Consider the following 19,760-nt stretch of genomic DNA (forward strand, 5'->3'; position numbering starts at 1 on the left):
ATAACAATAAATAATAGCAAGGCTAACATTTATGACCACTTAACACGTGCCAGGCACAGGGACAAGAACTCTTCATGCACCAACTCGTTTAAAAATGTGAAGGTACAAGGGGTGGGGTTCTCCCAGCCCCAGGTTCCGTCTACAGAGGCAGCCACGGTTACCAGCCTTCTGTGTAGCTTTACTGATGTCATCTGTTAATGTACAAAATACTTAAATCTCTTTTTACCATTCAACTTTAATTATGAGGAGACCTGGGCTCTGGGAGGCATCCCAGCGAGTTGTAATAACAGTTCCTTTTCTGGGTGTGGGCCCTGCTCCCGGTTTTATGTGTTTTTGACTCCTTGCTGCAACTCTGCAGAATGCGCTGTATTGTGTAGAATAAATGCTGTAAACCTTAGTTTACCTCAGTGGGTTGACTGAGGATTGAATTAGGTAATGCACGTAAAGGGATTTATCAGAGCTCCTGGCACATCATAATTGCTTAGGAGATGGTGGCTGTAGGGGGGGATCAGGCTTTTATGGGGTTCCGAAGCTTGTGCAATTTGAGAGCTGTCTTTAAAAGAAATAATGCAAAATTATGAATCCAATATTGAGAATTTTAAGTGAACATTTATTTGGCGTGAGAAAAGAGCTCACACAACTTACGTATTTTAAAAGCCAACAAATTCCTCAAACACTAAAAATTCCAGAAGAATGACAGAACATTTTTATTAACTGCCTGACACACCTCTATCATGCCTTTTAATTCTTATATTTTCTGGCTTCATACTCTGGGATCACTTCTTCATATGATAATGATTTTTGAAGTTAATTTTCTGTAAGAGCATAAAAGATAATTCAGCCTTTTCTCTAGCATGGTTGATCAGAATTTGTTTTTTGTTAGTGACATTTTAGATGTGGAAAATGAGCCAATTCACATAGACACACATACTATTTGTAGTCTAACTACATGTTCATATCCCAGAAATAGGGAAAGTTTGGTTAAAGTCTATTTTGTATGATTCCATCAAAAATGAAAAGAGAAACTGTGGCACATTATAATTGCATGCATCCAGTGTATTTCTGACAGAAGAGCCCTTCCCTTCTGACTAGGAAACTGAAACTTTCACTTACAATTTTACAGGTCTAATAAGTGGAAGCATTTCTCACAGGCTGCATCTCATGCCCTACATTTTAAAATTTTAATTTGTTAACATTTTTTTTTGTATCATTAACATACAATTACATGAAGAACACTATGTTTACTAGACTCCCTCCTTCACCAAGTCCCCCCCACATACCCCATCACAGTCACTGTCCATCAGTGTAGTAAGATGCTGTAGAATCACTACTTGTCTTCTCTGTGTTGCACAGCTCTCCCCGTGCCCCCCCTACACTATAATGCTAATCGTAATGCCCCTTTTCTTTTTCCCCACCCTTATCCCTCTGTTAACATTTTTTTAAATTTAACAGGAGGAAATCAGCTTATTAATTAAGAAAAAAGCTTAATATCCTATGTATCTCCCATATACATGGGAGAGACCCAGGAAAACTGAGTAGCTGCCCAAAATGGCAGAAGTCATCACCTTCAACACCATCTTCAGCCAAAGACACAAGACATGGGAAGTGGGGTGACTGTGCACATTTTAAAGCTTTTTCTTTGCTACCACACACTTCAGTGTTGGGCGCTGTAGGACATGTTCATGGACTGATTCACCTGCTGTTGTGGCGTCAAAAATTGGGTGGGGGACACTTGGGTACAGGCGTGGGAGCTATGCCCACCCTGGAAGGCTGGCAGCAAGCCGACGTGCATGGAGGTGACTATGCACCACTTGAATGTATCCCGCGAGACCCCAGCTCAGTGTCCCACCACCTGGACTCCTGTGTGGGTCTGCCTTGAGGTCTGCATGGGGCTGAGGCCACGTCACACTGTGGGAGGGCAGGCGTGGCCGACGGGCAGCTGGAGTGGGAGAGAGAGTGCGCCTTCTCACCGTGGTAAGGACTTGACCTTGGCAAAGCTCAGAGAAACCCTGGCCGTGAGTAACCCAGGGGGTCTTTCCAGACCCTTCCCGGGCCTTGGAAGAGGCTGCCCGCAAGCAAGGGCCCTGGGGCTTCAGCTCCGTGGCACTGTTCACTGCCGTGTCCGTGGTGTGTGGAACACAGGGCCCACACTCTGCAAATGTCTGCTGTGGGAATTTAATGTAATACAGGGGGTTGGGTGTCTGGTCCCAGGCTCTCAGAGAAAAGGAAACTGAGGTACAGTGAGCTTAAGTCTCTTTCCTGTCCTACCTGCTGCTTCTAGTTATACCCTAGGGAGACCCTGCGTCTCTGGACCTTCTTTCCTTTGTGTGGCCCTCCCCATGTGAGCTGAGGAGGAAAGGGAGGCTTAACTCCCTTCCAAGGGCCTGAGATGATCATCTGAGTTATTTCCTCCCGGTCTGGACTTGAGCCAGGGTCCCCGGGTCTCATCCCTGGAATTCACTCTGATCCATGGAATCCTCTGTTCCAGAGACTTGTCTGCCTTCTCCCCCTCCTGACCTGACCTGGGTTCCTGGGAATGGTGGGCCGCAAGGAGATCATTGGAAGAACAAAGGTGAATGGTTTTGAGCCATAAAATAGCCTGAAAAACAAGTTTGGAAGATGAATGGCTTTGGGGCTTGCAGAATTTAGCAGGGATAGCCTTCGGAATTATTGACATTCCTGCCTAAGGGCTCCAGGAGGCCCCTCTGCGGCCAGAGCCCTCCAGCCCCTTCATGGCTCTCCTTGGTTCTGAGAGGTCCTTGAACAAAGGTAGAAGTCACTGTGTGCCGCACAAACTTGGAGATGAGACCAGAGGGGACATCTTGTCTTTATGTGGCAGGAGCTGTGGCCTGAGGAGGCAGGTGGCTGCAGGTGGTCACTCGGCCAGGCATGCAGGGCAGGCAACAGAGTTGTAGTGTGGGCCCCGCGGATGGAGTGCGCCTCTTTGCCTTACTTCTCTGCCTGGCATGGATTTGCAGCCAAGCTCTGCACCAGCTTCCGCCCATGTTTCATTACCAGCTGCCCTGATGGGGTGGGCCTGGGGTGCTTCCCCTTTCTCCTGGGAGCTCAGGGAAACGATGAGGGTGCTCCCTCCTGCACCCCCACCCCATTAACAAGACAACTGGGAGGTGGCAGCCTCTGCTTCTAGCCCTGTTCTCCCTCCAGCCCTGGGATAATATTTATATACAAACGCTGGCTCTGATCTCCACCCAGGAAAACACCAGCTGCTATTGAAAATCTTTTTGCATGTAATAGAGAGCAGCGCTGGGCCTCACGTGGGCCCCTTCGAACCTCCCTGGAGAGTGTTAGGGATCAGAAGTGTATTTTATTTGTGTCTTTCAAAGTCATCCCAGGGCCGGGTCCAGGCAACTGAAGGCCTGTGAGCACCGAAAACATTTCATTCCTTTTAGAAAAGACAAAGGGATTAGGTGTCCCAGGGACTTAAACAAATGAATTGTTGGTGGTTTTGACTGAGGTTTCATTTAGGGAAGGCAAGTGCAGAAATGAGGATGCCAAAGATCCCGGCTGCCAGTGAAGATGCCTGGAGACAAGACAGATACAAGCGGTTGGCAGGGATATAAATTAGAGAAGCCTTTTGGAGGGAAATTTGGCAACATCTTTCATGAAAAATGAGTATGACCTTTGATGCAGCAATTTCATGCCTTGAAAACTATCCTAGAGTAATGTTTGCCTATTTATACAAAGACCTATGTTCAAAATGCTCACTGTAGCAAAAAGTAGGAAAGCACCTATGTGTCTCTCAGCAGGGGACTGGGTTCAATAAATTATGGCTTGTCCAAATGCTGGAATACTATATGGCCATTCAAGAAAAGAACAAGGTAAATATAGTATAGCCTCCCCTTGTCTGCAGGTTCGCTTTCCACCGTTTCTGGACCCACACTCTGGAAGCTGACGGTCCTCCTGATGTCGTTAGAAGGTCGGTGGTAGCCTGATGCTACATCACAGTGCCTACGTCATTCACCTCTCTTCATCTCATCATACAGGCATTTTATCACGTGATGTCATCATAAGGGGTAAGTACAGTATCATAAGTTGTTTTGAGAGAGAGAGAAATCCTGTTCACATAACTTTTATTACAGTCTATTGTTACAATTGTTCTATTTTACTATTAGTCATTGTAAATCTCTGCTGTGCCCACTTTATAAATGAAACTTTATCATAGGCATATTAGTATAAGAAAAGGTATAGTGTATATAGGGCTCAGTACTGTCCATGGTTTTGGGCATCCACGGGGGTCTTGGAACGTACCCCCCCTGCCTAAAGGGGAGACTGCGGCAGTAACAATGGCAAACACACATAGTACTTACTCTATACACTGTTCTAAGTGCTTTACATATTTTACAATACTTATATATTTATGGTATTAACTCATTTAATCTTCACAACAATCCCTTAGTTACTAGTAGATTATTTTTTTAAACAAGGATAGAGTTAAGTAATTTGCCTAAGGTCACATAGCTATTTACATAGGGGAGTTGGTCTACCAGGGTCTGTGACTGCCACACACATACCTGTATGTCCAGATATGGCCAGATACCCTTAATTTATTATTATTATTTTTGACTAAAGTGTCTTTCATAGACAGTTTTATGTTGGTTTCAGCTACACACAGTGGTTCAACAGTTACCCATATTATTAAATTCTTAGCCCTTCTAGTGTGGTCACTATCTATCAATGTAGTAAGATGTTATAGAATCATTAACTGTATTCTCTGTGCTGTACTACCATCCCCATGACCAACTTATATTGTCATTGCAAATTATTGTGCCCCTTTATCCCCTACCCCCCCCACCACAATCTCTCCCTCTTGGTAACCTTTAGTCCCTTCTCGGTGTCTTTGAGTCTACTGCTATTTTGTTCCTTCTGTTTTGCTTTGTTTTTATACTCCACAAATAAGTGAAATCATTTGGTACTTGTCTTTCTCTACCTGGCTTACTTCACTGAGCATAATACCCTCTAGCTCCATCCATGTTGTTGTAAATGGTAGGATTTCTTTTCATTGTATGGCTGACTAATATTCCATTGTGTATATGTACCACATCTTTATCCATTCATCTACTGATGGACACTTAGGTTGCTTCCATATCTCGGCTATTGTAAATAGTGCCATGATAAACACAGAGTGCATATGACACTTCACTTATTCTTAAGTGAAAAAAAGTTCAAGTAGCAGAGAAATAGTGTAGACTTATTTATGTAAAAAAAAATCATGTGTGTGTGCACATGTGAGTATATCATGAATATTTGTAAGAGTTAAGGTCTGGAAGAATATCTACCCAGTCAGTAGTTCCCTCCAGGGAAAGATGTGAGATGGGGTATGTGAGAAGGAGTTTCTTGCTTGTAACTTAATATAGTTTTATATTTTCTTGATTAAGTGCTTTTGGAACTTTAGAAAAGTAGGCTGGAGCGTACTCACAAGCTAATAATAATAAAATAATTTTTTCTTTTCTGTTTCTGAATAGTTCCTTAGAAATGAGAGACTTCCTATAATCAGGGACTCAAGTAACCCTTGTGATTAACTCCAAAGTAAAAGATGTGGAACCCAGACTAAGAATAGACAGGCCTTGTGATAAATTAGATGAAGATAGTCCGAGAAATTGATCTGACTGGCTGAAAGACAGCTGAGAAAATTATTCTTACTCTCATTACTCTCAGAAATCTTGCCCCATCCTGGAAGCCTGGGCCCGGACATTGAAAAAGTAATGGGGTTTTCTGGACACAAACCCCCTTTGCATTCCTTCTCCACCTCCCCACCCTGTGCATTTACTGTGTTTGCTTAGTGCATTACTGCCCCTCATATAAATGCTCCAGGTCCCTGGGCCTTCGGTTAATCACCGTCCCTTTAGGGTCATCCTGTCAAAATGGACTCGTGTGCGTTACATTTTTAGGTGCCTTGTAATTTGCAAATCTTACTCCCATTTCATTATTTCAGTTAACCGGGAATAGCGCGCTGGCACTGTAATGCATTTTGTACGTCTCTTATTTAAGTCAAGTCGGCTGTAGGAGACTGAAGAAGAATATGAAGGCTGTCAAAATCTTGGCCCCCGTTTTTAAAGCCCAGTGTTTAAGCGCTGAGTTGTGAAATGTGGCCCATCACAGAGGATATAGAGAGAGAACTGTAACAGCTCTGCTTCCTGTCTCAGGTCAAAGAGCACCCAGCGTCTCTACGTGCATTCTTATTTCATTTCTTGAGGCAAGTTTAGGGGATACCTGTGATCTCTTTTTACCCCCATAAGAGAGGTGAGGCTCAGGAAGGATACTGGAAGTCCTTACGCGCATGGAAAGCGGGAGACGATTTCTCACCCAGCTCTGCCTCTCTGCAAAATCCAAGTGCTGAGCATTCAGAAGGGAAATAATAGAGCTAAAAGCTATCCCCTCACACCTGTCAAGATGGCGATGATAAAATAATAAATAAATAAATAACAATAGACAAGTGTTGGTGAGGATGTGGAGAACTTGGAACCCTTGTGCGCTGTTGGTGGGTATGCAAAATGGTGCAGTTGCTATGGGAAACAGTATGAGAGTCCTCAAAAAATTAAAAATAAGATATACCATATGATCTAGCAATCCCACTTATGGGTATTTGTCTAAAAGAATTAAAATAAGGGTCTCAAGGAGATATTAGCACCCCTATATTCACTGTAGCACTGTTCACAACAGCCAAGACTGGAAGCAACCTGAATGCCCATCTACAGATGAATGGATAAAGAAAACGTGGTACATACATACAACAGAGCACTGTTGAGCCTTATAAAAGGAAGGAAATTCTGCAGTATTGGACAACATGGACGAATCATACTAAATGAAATAAGCCAGTCACAGAAAGATAAATAAAATACTGCTTGATTCCGCTTAGTCAAATTTGTAGGATGCGGAAGTAGAACTGTGGCTGTTAGGGACGGGGGAGAGGGGGAATGGGAGTTACTTATCAGTGGGCATAAAGTTTCAGTGGAGCACGATGAATACGCTCTAGAGACCTGCTGTGCAACATTGCACCTGCCTACGCTCGACAGTAATGCATCATACACTTTAACATTCGTTAAGAGGGCAGTAGATCTCATGTTCAGTGTTCTTACCACGATAAAATTAAAAAGAAAAGATTGCATGCTATCTATGATAGTGATGTCCTTGGGAGAAATGCCTAGACATGGGATTCGTAGGTCTGGGAGTGTGTCTTTATAGTTTTTGATACATGTTGATAAACTGCTTTTTGAAAGGACCGTATTAATTTGCACTTTGGCCAACAATTTTGAACATCATTTTTATCACCTCCTTGCAGGCATTAGTTGTTAAAAAAATGAAAACACAAACAAAATGTCCAGCTTGTTTGCTGATCCAGGCCTGGCGGTTTGCAGAGTGGGTGGTGCCCGTGGGGTGGCGGGAAGGAGGTGGAGATGGTGCCCATCTCCCACTTACCTAATGTGGCACTATTAAAATTATCTTATTATAGGCACACATTACTTTAGTAATATAGATATTTTAAACTTATTTTTCAGTAATTTGTCTTACAGAAAATTGAAAAAAAATGATACGAATTCCCTGTACACCCTTTGCAAATACATTTTTTTAAAAGATGAAAGTAATTAGAAATGTCCCCCAAATGTCAATCCTTACATCAGCAAGATACTGGAAGTCCGGATTTCCTAGCAGGCAGGCCTAGTGTCCAATAGCAGCTTGGGGGAAAATGCTCGTTAATATGCAGACTCTCGGGCCTGAGCAGGGTCTATAAAATCATAATGTTTGTGGGGCTAGTAAGCCTGGAAATCTGCATTTAAACAGCCTCTCTCTCTGGGTGATTCTGAGGCCCCTCAAGAGCTGAGAACCACTGTCCGAAAGGTTCTGCTTTGTTACTGTATTTTCTCCAGCAATATTGCATCTTCTTTACTCAGAAAGCCCTCCAAATGTGCAAGGGTTGAGAAAAGTGAATGAAATCTGAGTATCTTCCTTGCAACTTGTCACATTTTCTGCTGCTACTGCACTGCTGCAGCTAAGCTCTGTAGTCTGTTTTCCCAAAAGCCTGCTCTCTCTCAGACTAGAAAAGACACTCCGGGGGAGGCCAGGTCCACAATATTGGTGTGGATGGTGGTGGTCCTTCCCACCCGCCGCATCTTTCCTGGATGTTCTGGGAAGTGTGCCCGAGGCCTCCCTCTCTCCTGGCTCCCTTGGAGGAGAAGCAGGAGGCCCTGAAATGGGGAGGGATCCTCCCTGGATCCTGGCCCCAGGGCCTCCTGCTGCTGCTTTTGTTTAACGCTGATGGCTCTCCGTGGACAGCTTGTGACCCGTGTGTGGGCCCCCTGGAAGGTTAGCTTGACCTAACTGCCTCCATTTTGTGTCCTCCATCTTGAATAATTATGTCCCCTACACACCCCCTGCCTCCATTTTGTGTCCTCCATCTTGAATAATTATGTCCCCTACACACCCCCTGCCTCCATTTTGTGTCCTCCATCTTGAATAATTATGTACCCTACACGACCCTCTGCCTCCATTTTGTGTCCTCCATCTTGAATAATTATGTCCCCTACACACCCCCTGCCTCCATTTTGTGTCCTCCATCTTGAATAATTATGTCCGCTACACACCCCCTGCCTCCATTTTGTGTCCTCCATCTTGAATAACTATGTCCCCTACATGACCCCTAGCCAACGGGACCTCCATTTTGTTCTGTGTCCTCCATCTTGAGTAAGAAGTTTCCTGCTCAAGCCACGCCCACCATGGAAACCATGCCCAGCAACCTGTGCAACAAGACCCTGACCCTCCTCAGCCAATCAGCTAAGGTCACAATGAATCACCCTCTTGGAAAGCCCCTACCTGTTGTTCCAAAAGTATAAAAGCAAAAAGGGAACTCTGTTCAGGGTCTCAGACCGAGGCCTGTGTTCTGCCGGCCCCTGAGACCCGAGCTCGAACCAGCAACAAAGACCTGTTTTGCTCTTGCATCTCGCGACTGAGCCTGGAGACTGCGGCTCCACGCCGGGACTCTAGGAAACGGGGCACAACACTGTGGACGCTGGGGAAAGGGCCTTTCTGCGAGCGTTCCTCGCCGGCCCTTTGCCAGGGCCCCGCTGTGGGGGCACCACGGTGCAGGCCCTCACCTGCCCCCGCCGTCTCCGCCCACCTCGGCCGCCCACCTTCCTTGCTGCCCAGACGCGTGGTTTCCAAAATGCAGATCTGACCCTGACACCTCATGGCTCAGGGGCTCAGTGACGAGGGGACCGGAGTCGCGGAACCGCGGCGGGAAGGGCAGCAGGGGGCCGAGCCGGGACCGTTGAAGTTAAGATGAGTGAAGCTTCGTTGTTTTTCAGTGTTTGGTCCTGACCTTATTGTTTTCCACATTAAAAAAAGGGACACAACACAGCAAGTGTTTTGACTGTGTTACCTTTGAAATGGGGGAAAAATAAATTTAAAGAATGTTGTAACGGTTAATATAGACAATCTGGAAAATTAAAAAGTAGTAAGTAAGGGGGAAAGCTGCCAGCGGGTCCAGCAGCTGGACGGAGCTGTTGTCTGCCGGGCAGATCTGAGCGCAGACCCCCGATTTCCCCCTTGTCGGCTGTGGGCAACCACTGGGCAGCCTCACTGTCCTGTCGGGGCCTCGGCTTTCTCACCGGGAGAGTGAGGATAAAAATGGCTCCTAAGTCGCAGGCTTGCCGCGAAGATCAACCGAGGTAAGGCTGTGAAGCGGCTCGGGGCGGCTGAGCGCGCGTCTCTCATTCATTTCCCTCCACTGCAGGGGGTGTTTCGGTTTTCATGCAGTTGTGACCGCACTGCCCACCTGATTTTATTTCCTGTTTGTTTCACTTAACTCAGCAGCCCAAGCATTTTCCTTACTATTTTCAGTCCCTCATAAACATACATTTTTGAGGTTGCATAATGTCCAGTTCAATGGGTATATCCATACATCATAGTTTACTTGACCGTTTCTTTATTGTTCGTCATAGGAATTACTCCAGGCTCACTGTGCCAGATGACCCCAAGTGCGAACACTGCCCCGGGCACCCCCCCGCCCTCCTCCCGTCACTGCCAGTCACAGCCACTTCCCCAGGGGGAGTTCCTGGAAGGGCGTGAGCAGCTGTCGGGGCTCGTGGCCCGTCCTGCCGGGCTGGCCCCTGTCCCGCTGGCCCCCGCGCGCCTCCTCAAGGCCCCGGATGAAGCTCGGGGTGAGGGCTGGCGGAGCACAGTCAGATCCGGGGTTTTAATGGGTCCATGGGGTGACCATCCGGAGAGCAGACGGGGACAGGTCGACCCGCAGGGGTTACTGTGATGAGGCCCAGCCGGGGCAGCGGGGCCAGCACTGTGCCTGACCCCGACCCTCTCCTCCTGGGACCTGGGGTCCCATCTAGAGGAGGACCGGTGGCCACAGTCTTGCTGAGTCGCCGCGCATGTGCAAATTCATGCCTTTCACATCGGTTCTGTCCTCCATGATTAAAGGGCGAGGACGCGTCATCTTCCGGGTCCGCAGTGGGAGGCAGGGAGCAAGCCCGCCGGCTCCGGTGTCACTGCGGGTTGGCATCCCCGTCCTACCATTTACAATCTGTGACCCTGGGCCTCAGTTTCCCCATCTGGGAAATGTTGCCTACCTCGTAGGATTAAATTGAACAAGGTATTGTAGATACAGCCAAGAAAGTGCCGTGTTCCCTCTTAAAATTAAAGCCTCTGGTTGAAAGAAATGTATTTGACCTCCAGCTTCAGCACTTTCTTCGTCTCTAAAACCCAACCAAGGCATCAGGATTAGGGAGCAATACTAGGAAACCGACCTTCCCCAAATATGTGCCCACCCGAAACCATGGGGACGCAGGGGAGGAGGCTGGGGAGGGCCGCAGAGGAGGGTGACCAGCGCCGTCCTGGGCCGTGGTCCCCTCGGCTAAACCGGGACAGCCCTGCAGCCCGGGATGGCTGGTCACCTGGGCATGATGGGAAGCGGGTCCCGGGACCCGGCCAAGTCCAGCGAAACAGAAACTGGAGTATTCGAGAAGGATTTGCTTTTCCTTTAATTGTTGCCCAGCAAGCTCATCCGGAGACCCAGTTCCACTCGGAGTTTCAGGGAGTGAATGGCCGCCAGAAAGGAGACCCACGTGCGGCGGGCGGGGCGCCGACGCGGTGCCTCCCGCGCAGCTGGTCGTGGCCAGGATTCCTGGGGCGTAAGGGGCGAGCTTGCCTGGCGCAGAGGGCCGCGTGGAGTCCGCCCCTCCCAGCCCTGGCCGGGGTCCTGCTCTCAGGAGTCAGCGGCCCTCGGGGTGAGGGTCAGTTCCCGCCCCTGCCCCAGGTGCGTTGCTGAATGTCCAGCGCCCCCGAGCAGAGGCCAAGGAGGGACGAGCGCGGGCTCGGGCCGCAGGCCGCCGGAGGGCTGGTCAGGCTGCACTTGCTCTCGGCCCGTTCACAGCGCTTTTCAATCGGATCAGCTTTTCACAAACCCTTGGCGGTTTGCGTTGTTCCGAGAGGCTCTCGGGGCTGCGGAAGGGCCTTGGTGTGTTTGCTGCCCGTGTAAGTGGAAACCTACTCGGGCAGTTTCTACAGCCCGCGCCCCTCCGCCCGGGCCCCTCCCGCAGGCCTCCAGGCAGGCTGGAGTTCCCCACCTCCCGGCCCTGGCGCCCTGCGGCTTTCTGGGCCCCGCGAGCCGCTCGCCCTCCGGGGCTCCGCTCTGGCCCAGTGGGCCCCGTGAGCTGCCAGGAGCGGAGAAGGGGGCCGAGAGTGGCCGGCGCTGTGGGCCCGTCTCCCTTTGCAGGGTTGCCAGCAGGAGTGGCACCTTTCCTCCTGTGGGTGGAGAAAGCCAGGAAGATGGGGGCAAAGCTGGCTTGGTTTCGGAGAGCAGAGCGCGTGCTGTCAGCCCCACCTGGGCTCTTCTTCCTCCCCCTTTACAGTGAAGGTCTTGCCAGGGGCCAGGCAGCCTGTGTGTGTGTTAGGGGAGGGGAGTGGAGACTTGCAAACAGATGTGTGCATGGATGTACATTGCAGAGGACACAGGCTGGAGGTAGGGTGCTGTGCAGGTGTGGAAGGGGGGCCGACAGTCAGGATAGACTTCTTTCCTTATACTGCATATTAGTATATTATATAATTAACAAATTTAAAGTAGACATTAAGCCAGAGAATTATCCCTTGTGGTCTGTATGATCATTGCTAGGTGAAGTTCAGGGCCAGCCTTGGGAGATTCAGAAATGATTTCCTAGAGAGGGTGGCAGGTAAACCGAGGCCAAGAGACAGGAGGAGGTAGCTGGATTTCTTTGCTCTACGAATATTTTTGAGTGTCTGCTGTGTGTCAGATGCTGTTCTAGAAGCTAGCCCGCTAGTGGAGAGCAGAACACACACAGATCCTGCCCTCGGGAAGCTTACAGACCAGTGGAGGGAGACGGGTGAACAAAAAGATCGTATGATGTCAGGTGGTGTTAAAGAAAAATTCTTTTGACTTGTTAAGTGGTGAGAGAGACTTGACTCAGGACAGTTGCAATAGGGAAAAGAAAGTGAGTTTAACTCTGAATACAGAAATGACAGCTGGGGATCTAGAAGCAGCAGAGTGAGGGGTCTGTGGGTGGAGCACATCAGGGCTTAGGGGATTCTTGCTAAACCAGTTTAACTGGGCCCTTGCAGAAGGCAGGCCCAGTCCTGTTGGGCGGCTGCATCTGGGGAGGTCTCTCCCTGTGCACTAGGTGAGACCTCAGCCTGGATGGGGGAGGGCTCTTGACTCTGATGGAGAAAGAATTCTCTAACAGGTCGGACAAGTGCAGGTAAGGAAGGACTTCATTAAAGTGAGAGCGGTCCGTCGTGAATGGCAGCAGCTGGGCGGGCAGCAGAGAGTAAGGGAGGACAGAGAGGGGAGGGAGGTTCATTGAACTCTTTCTTGGCATAGGGCAGATCCCTTGGCAACTCCTAAAGCTTGGGTCACCTGGTGTCCAGTGTCCGCTTGAATCTGCACGGCCTGGGCACTAAGCGCCCCCCACCACTCCAGGACTTGGGGGACTGCAGAGCACTGGATGGAGTGCGATCATGTCCTGAGAACTTCTCACAGAAAAGAATTTCCAGGCAGTCTGTTAAAGAGTGGGTTCCTACAGCTGCCGTCCTGTCCGGGTCACCCAGGCGGTGGGAACTTGCAGGCCCAAATCAGAGATCTTAGTAGCCTTTTCCAACTTGTCTGAAGTGGGACAGAGAGAGTGAAGACTTGTGCTTAAGTCTAGAAAATTGAATGAAATAGCAAAGTAACAGACACTTACCACTGGGAAAAGGGGTTTCTTATTAACCTCCCAACAGGCTTGGAAGAGCGCAGAGACAAACGGCAGTAATTTGAGCAGCAAGAAGACTTTAAGGCAAAGTACACACTGGAAGAAAAGGGAGTGTGGGCAACCTGAGAGGAGGCACGCTTAAAGCTTAGGATTTGTATCTTTTAGGGATTTCAAGAATGGGGCAAAGGGCTCGGGGGGTGTAGGTTTGATATGTGGTCTCATGATGTCTGTCTCTGATGAGAGACATTATGTCATTATCCATAGTCCTCTAGATAGTCCGTAAGATAAACTTAACACAAGGACTTTATTGATCCTTTTCTCCAAGATAGTGGCTACCCTCAAGCAGTGGGGACACACCACCTAGGACACACCACTGCTTGTCCTGCCTTAAGAGGGCCAGTTGTTGGCTTATTACCATAAAGCATGTTAGGAATCTTACCTCCTAACTCCCTGGTTTTTGAAATGGAATCATAGCCTTAAGGTGGAGCCCCTCCTGTTCTATTTATATCTCGGCATTTTTCATCAGAGGCAGGAAAAACTAATCGTGATGCTTGTCTCGTGTCCCCGCCCTACCCTACCAGGAGTTGTACCTTCAAGATGGGAGATGAGGAACTTGATCAGATGGCAAGAGTGGGGGGTGACTCAGTAGGACGCCCTGCTGAGGGCAGGCCAAGGTCGAGGCCTAGGAGAGAGGAGAGCTCACAGAGGCCTTACTAAGGTCCCTTGGAGAGTTTTGGGCGGGGGTGACAGGTGCTGTGTGTGGGATGAAGCAGTGAGAGAGAGATGGGGATACTTTTATTATTGATTAGACTTTGTGAGCAAGGCCTCTCTAGGGAGGTAGTTTCCTGAGCAGAAATCTAGATCACGGGTGGGACCCAGGCTTTCAGACTCCCCAGGAGGCATTCCAGGTAGAGGACACAGCAGGTGCAAAGGCCCTGAGGGCTGTGTTTGATGCGTCTGAGCAACCGCAAGGAGGAGAGAGCTTGAAGAGTGGTAGGAAATAAGGTCAGAGGATGATGGGGTCAAAGGTGGATCGCGCAGGGCCTTGTAGGATGTAATTAGCAGTGGTGAGAGGGCATGAAGGAAAATGTGGGCTGTATGGTAATCAGAGAGCTTTGCTCATGTGGACGACCTCCAGGGCTCTGTGTTCCCTGGGGCCTAAAGAAGGGGTGTGTGAGTATGTGCCTAGGGGTGTGCCTGGGGGGCCATGGAGGCCGAGTGGGGGCGGCTGGGGAATGAGAGAGGAAGGTGGACGGCCCAAGGGGAGGGGCACATCATGAGGTCCCTCTTCATCTCTTCGGTCAGCATTTCTCAACCCTTCTAATGAGAGCCTCTGTCCCTGCTTAAAAATCAAGCAATAAAGGGAATTGCCTCTCATTTCACTTGGAGAACTACAGAAGGCAGAAAGGAGGGTTGGTTGATATAAAGTTGGAGCTGGTCTGGCTTGGCTGGCTGCCCTTCCTATAAATATCGCCCTCCCAGGCCTGGAAAGGCCTCAGTGATGGCTGTCTCCAGCTACTGGGGCGCATCCTTCCTGTTCAGATGTCCAGGAATTGGCTGCGTGTGTACATCTGTGGGCAAAGTGCCTGGAAGCGGCGCGTGAGTGTGCAGGACAAGAAGTCCGGGATTCTGAGCCCTTCCTTTTACCCTGGGGGGTGGCCTCACTTCCTCGGGGGGCCTAGGCATCCCTGTGGCATGACTTCAGCTAAGAAATCTGCAGAAGTCATTGGCCAGGCTTAGAACAAATCCTTTGTGCCAAAGGGGCTGGTGATGTGGAGCGGAAGCAGCTCCTTGCTAGAACCAGGGTGTTGCTCACTAGTGGTGAACTGGTGTTGCCTGCCAGCCGCATTGCACCGGGTGTTTTTTGGGGGGTGGAGGAGAGAGAGAAATGGGATTGAGGGGCCAGTGTAATTCAGCAACATGTGAGTTAAAAAGCAGATGAAAACCCACAGAGTAACCAGACATTCTTGTCTTTGCATGCAAGATCCTGCTGAACATTGGAAGAGGAAGGGATATTTTTCTTGCTTTTTAGACATTACATCCTGTGAGGGGAAGATTTGGAACAGATGGGAGTCCGGGGGGCGGGGGGAGCCTCAGTGTATTCGCTTGTTTCCCCCTCCTCCCTCCCAGAATCAGAAATGTTACTATTTTTTTCTTGTGAAGTTAACTTAAAAAAAAAAAAGTCCTTTAGAGTAGGAAAGTTGGGTGTTAGGAGTCAGAGAGAAAAATCCACAAGTTTCCAGAAAGAATCTACTTTTTGTTGCAAAGTCATCTTCTAAGTCCAAAGATAAGTAATGAACTCAAACTTCATTTTAGGTTTAAACACTGCTCCAGTGACATCTGCATTCATGAAGGGGGAAAGGAAGAGGATCCCCCAACCGATGGAGAAAGAGAGTCTCTGAGTAGTGAAAGGTAAGGATTGTTTCCAAAATCCTGGGTGCTCAATGTGGGGAAATCAAAATGAGCACCATCTCGTGGAGGGAGCTGAAGGGTTGGCAGTCACTTGGACCCGCACTCAGTCCTTCAGATGGGTCGCCGCAGGGAAGAGTATGGCAGCGGTGATGTGGCGCTGGCCATGCTGTCTGTGATGGGCTGTGGGGGCCCTGGCAGAGCAATGCCCCCGGCAGGGCTGTGGGCATTGGGGCGGCTGGTATGAAGTTAGCCCTCCGACCACAGCCGGTCCTTTTGCTGATAATGTCCAAAATATGATCCTCCTTCCCCTGAGCCCGGGGGGCTCTGCCAGTGGAATAGGGCGGCAGTAATGAGCCAGGGTGGACCAGCTGAACTGCCCGCTGCTGTTTGATCTGTTCCCCAGAGGGAACCTGCACGCGGAATGCGGAAGGCTGACGGAAGGGGGCGGCCTCCGCGGCCTCCCTCTCAAGGCCCTTCCTTTCTGGTGTGTCGGAGCTGTGTTGAGGTTTTCTCTCCCTCCTTGGGAGGGTGTTGTGAGCTCCCAGGTCTGGCTGAAGAGACAGATGACCAGATTCCCTGGTCTGTTTTGGTCCCACTGCCTGGCTCTGGCATCCTGTTTCTGAGCGGTGTTCTGGGGAGTCGGTTTACCGAGGCAGAAGCCACAAGCTGGCGCAGGAAAGAGGAGAGGAAGCTGCCACTGGTGGCATGCTCAGGTTCCCGGGTGACGTGGAGAGCTGTGCTGGCCTTTCCTCCTCACGCCATAAGATGCGTGCATTCTTCTGCAAGAAAGGCAGGGTTTAGAAACCACTTGACAGGGGAAAAATATGGCCCCCGTGCCTGTCTAGGATGGGATCCTCCTAGACATTTGATTCTTAACTTGTAGAACTAGATAGCAAGCTAGATACGGTATCACAGGAGCAGTCGGTTCTGCCTCCCTCTCTGTTGTTAAAATCCCATGATCTTTCCACTGGGAAAGATGCTGGAAGAGCAACAAACATTCTTTGAGTACCGTTACCTACTGGGCACTGAAGTCAGGACTGCAGGGGATGCATCACTGAATAAACAGGTCCTGTTCCCTCTGCACCCACATTCAAATAGTGACACAGTGGAATCACCAGGGGGAGGCAAGCACACGCATTAACTCATTCAGCATATACTGAGCGCCTGCTATTTGTGAGCCCCTGTGGGTGCAGTGGAGGATGGGACGGACACAGGCCCCACCTTGGAACTACAGTGTGGTGTGGCAGATGGACCAGTAAACGTGTGTATGTGCTCTGTGCACATGCTGCAGCAGAGGACGTAGGGTGCTGTGGGCCTTCTGTGCAGACTTGGGGAACTGGGAACACCTTCCTGGAGAAGTGATGTTTCGGTCAATCCATGAATAAGAAGAGCTGAGGTTTCCTGACTTATTCTTACTTAGCCAGCCTGGTATGTTCCCTTGGTCCTGGCATCTTCTTTCATACCTTCTTTTACTCCGCAGTGCTGGCTTGGGGTTAGTGAAGTAGATGGTACTTCACTGTGTGCTCAGTGTGGCTCCAAGAGCTCCATCCTTAGAATGGTGCTGCCTCATGGGAAGAGCTCAAAACGACCTGCTTGCTGGTTACTTGACCTACCTTTTAATCCTTATAACATCCTTGAGGTAGGCAGTATTAGTTAGGAATGCTTTTAGCTGCAATTAAGAGAAACTTCACCGAACAGTGGCTTGTATCAGAATGGCATTTGCTGTTGATGAAACAAATCCTGGGTTGGATAATGACCTCCAGGGCTCAGATTTTCTCTCTGTTCCACCATCAGGGTTAATTACGTTATTTATGGAGCCCAAAAGAAAATGAAAGTGTGAGACCCCTTACTCAAAAAGCAGGAAAAAAGTGCCACTTAAGGTACTAAAAGGTAAAACCCCACCTAGTAACATTTCAGAGTTACATCAGAGTAAAAGCTAAAGCCTTTTGCTTTCTTTTGCAGTCTTTCTTTTGACTTGTCATGGTATATTTTTATTTGCTATTTAATGTTCTAAGAAAAATTAAAATATTAAATTTTCAGCATGAATTTCACCATTTATCTTTGTATGGAACAATGCCAGTTTTAAATGCAATTGTGAGAGCATTTAACTTGTATGCAAAATTATGTAATCATGTTCAAACGAGATAATAGTCAAATTACCTTTTTTAACAAGCTGTTTTCTCAAATGCTCAAATTTGTTGAAAGTAAAAAGCAAAATTAAATTTGTAATGTTAAAAATTCTTTAATTATTTAAAAGTTGAAAAGGTCATTTAAAAAAAATCATAATGCTTAAATCTTAAATTAAAGAAAAATAAAACTCTCTGCAGTTAGTTTCCAATGTCCAGTTTGTTTCCAAAATGAAGATTTAGTATCATGCTTCATGCATGTTGTATCTCACGTGTGTGTGAGATATGCATGGCGTATGACACATACGTTTGCATGACGATGCAACCGAGGTGCTCCTCAGCTGCCGTGTGTAGCTGGTGCTGGTAGAGCAGTAATCTGTGAGTACATCTGGACCGGGAGTAGAAGCAGAAACAAGAAAACGGGGAGTCAGCACTCCTGAGTTCCTGAAGTTCATTTTGCAAGAATGTGCCGCATGCGTGCTGGGGGGAAGGCTCTGACAAGGCCATTTGTCTTCTCTGTTTCTTAAGCTCTCCTGCCTCTCACATCCTCCCCACATCCACAGCACGGCTGGTCTCTGGCGGCGGCCACAGCACACTCCACACACCTTCTCGTTCAGGATGCAGTTACTTTTGTTTTGAGAACCTAGGGCAAGAGGGGTGAAGTGTTTCCCGGGCGCCTGAATGGTGTTCACCATCCAAGCACATGTTGAGGGTGCTGTGTGACCCTCAGTGACAGAAACATCCATGTGTTCTTCAACTTTTGTGTGTGTGCTTGTGATAGGTGGGGCCATCTAAGGCATGGGGCTCAGGGCAGGGGCCTCCCTGGCTTGGTAATGAGAGTTGTATTGTGTTTTCCACAAGTCCTCAACAGACTTCCTCTTATAGTTCATTGGCCAGAATTAATCATGGGCATAAAAGAGGTGGGTTTCTAAATTTAATTTATACCCATTATCATGCATTCCCTGGAATGAGCACATGCCCTCTGAACAAAACTGGGGTTCTCATGAGGAAGAAGGGGAGATAGCTGGGTACTCAACTGATATGTCTTAAATTATTATTCCCACTTTTCTGAGGGGGAAATGGAAGCTCAGAAAGGTTCCACTGTGTTTGCAGCCCAGGAAGACTGGGTGTAGAATCTGTCTTAACCATACTGCTTACTGTTTCCCATGGCTGATGAGCAGGAGTTAGACACATTAAGGAGGAAGGAAGTGAAGAAGGTGAAAAGAGCATTCCAGACAGGAAACAGCATGTGCAGAAGCCCAGAGGGCGTCAAGAGATGGCATGGTCTAGCTGAGGATTGAAAAATCGTGAGAGAACCTTGAGCACATTGTATGTGAGGGTGCAGCTGTGGCTGAGTGGGAACAAGAGGCGGTAAGACTGGAAACAGGCATAGGCTAGGAGGTGCCTGAATGATGCTATGCCCTGAAATGGGGCAGGGGATGCGTGCAATGGAGCAGAACTGATAGGAGCAAGGATGATGCCTGAGTTTATGGCTGAAAACTGGTTCGTGAATGTGCCATTTTGGTACAGAAGACAGAGGCAGTGATGTCAGGTGAGGGTGTGGAGGAGAATGAGTCAGTTTTAAAGTCTGATCTTGGACGCGTTGAGTTCAAGGACATATGGTGGACTGTCCTGTGGACTGAAACTCAGGGTAGAGGTCTGGACCTGAGGAATGTGGACGTCTTCATTTGTGGAGCCTTTGGGCTCCGCTGTGGATGAGCGTGTATGCTGGGAAAACCTCCAGGACGAGCCTCAGAACCCTTGTGTACAAGGAAAGGGGAACGACAGAGAAAACTGGCAAGTTGTGGCTTCTAATAAAAGAAACCGGGAGAATTTGGTGTAACCAAAGCCAAGGAAAAAGGGTTTTAACGAGAAGGGAAAGATAAGGCCTGAGACATGAGTACCAAGGTCACTGACGGTTGTACCCGGGGGCATGTCAGAGTGCCACAGCCAGGTAGCAGCAGGTCGGCAGGACACTGGCAGGTGGGAAATC

At 48.6% G+C, this 19,760-nt stretch overlaps 1 long non-coding RNA gene across 3 annotated transcripts in view; it reads left to right on the forward strand.

Moving 5' to 3' along the window:
• Positions 1 to 19,760, forward strand: part of LOC108391032 (uncharacterized) — a 332,816-nt gene that overhangs the window by 30,810 nt on the left and 282,246 nt on the right. For all 3 annotated transcript variants that reach the window (XR_012125171.1, XR_012125170.1, XR_012125169.1), the window contains exons 5-6: positions 3,872 to 4,034; positions 15,546 to 15,641. This is a non-coding gene — a long non-coding RNA (uncharacterized lncRNA). The remainder of the gene's footprint in view (positions 1 to 3,871; positions 4,035 to 15,545; positions 15,642 to 19,760) is intronic.

The sequence above is a fragment of the Manis javanica genome, chromosome 14, assembly GCF_040802235.1.
Source record: "Manis javanica isolate MJ-LG chromosome 14, MJ_LKY, whole genome shotgun sequence".
Lineage (NCBI taxonomy): Eukaryota > Metazoa > Chordata > Mammalia > Pholidota > Manidae > Manis > Manis javanica.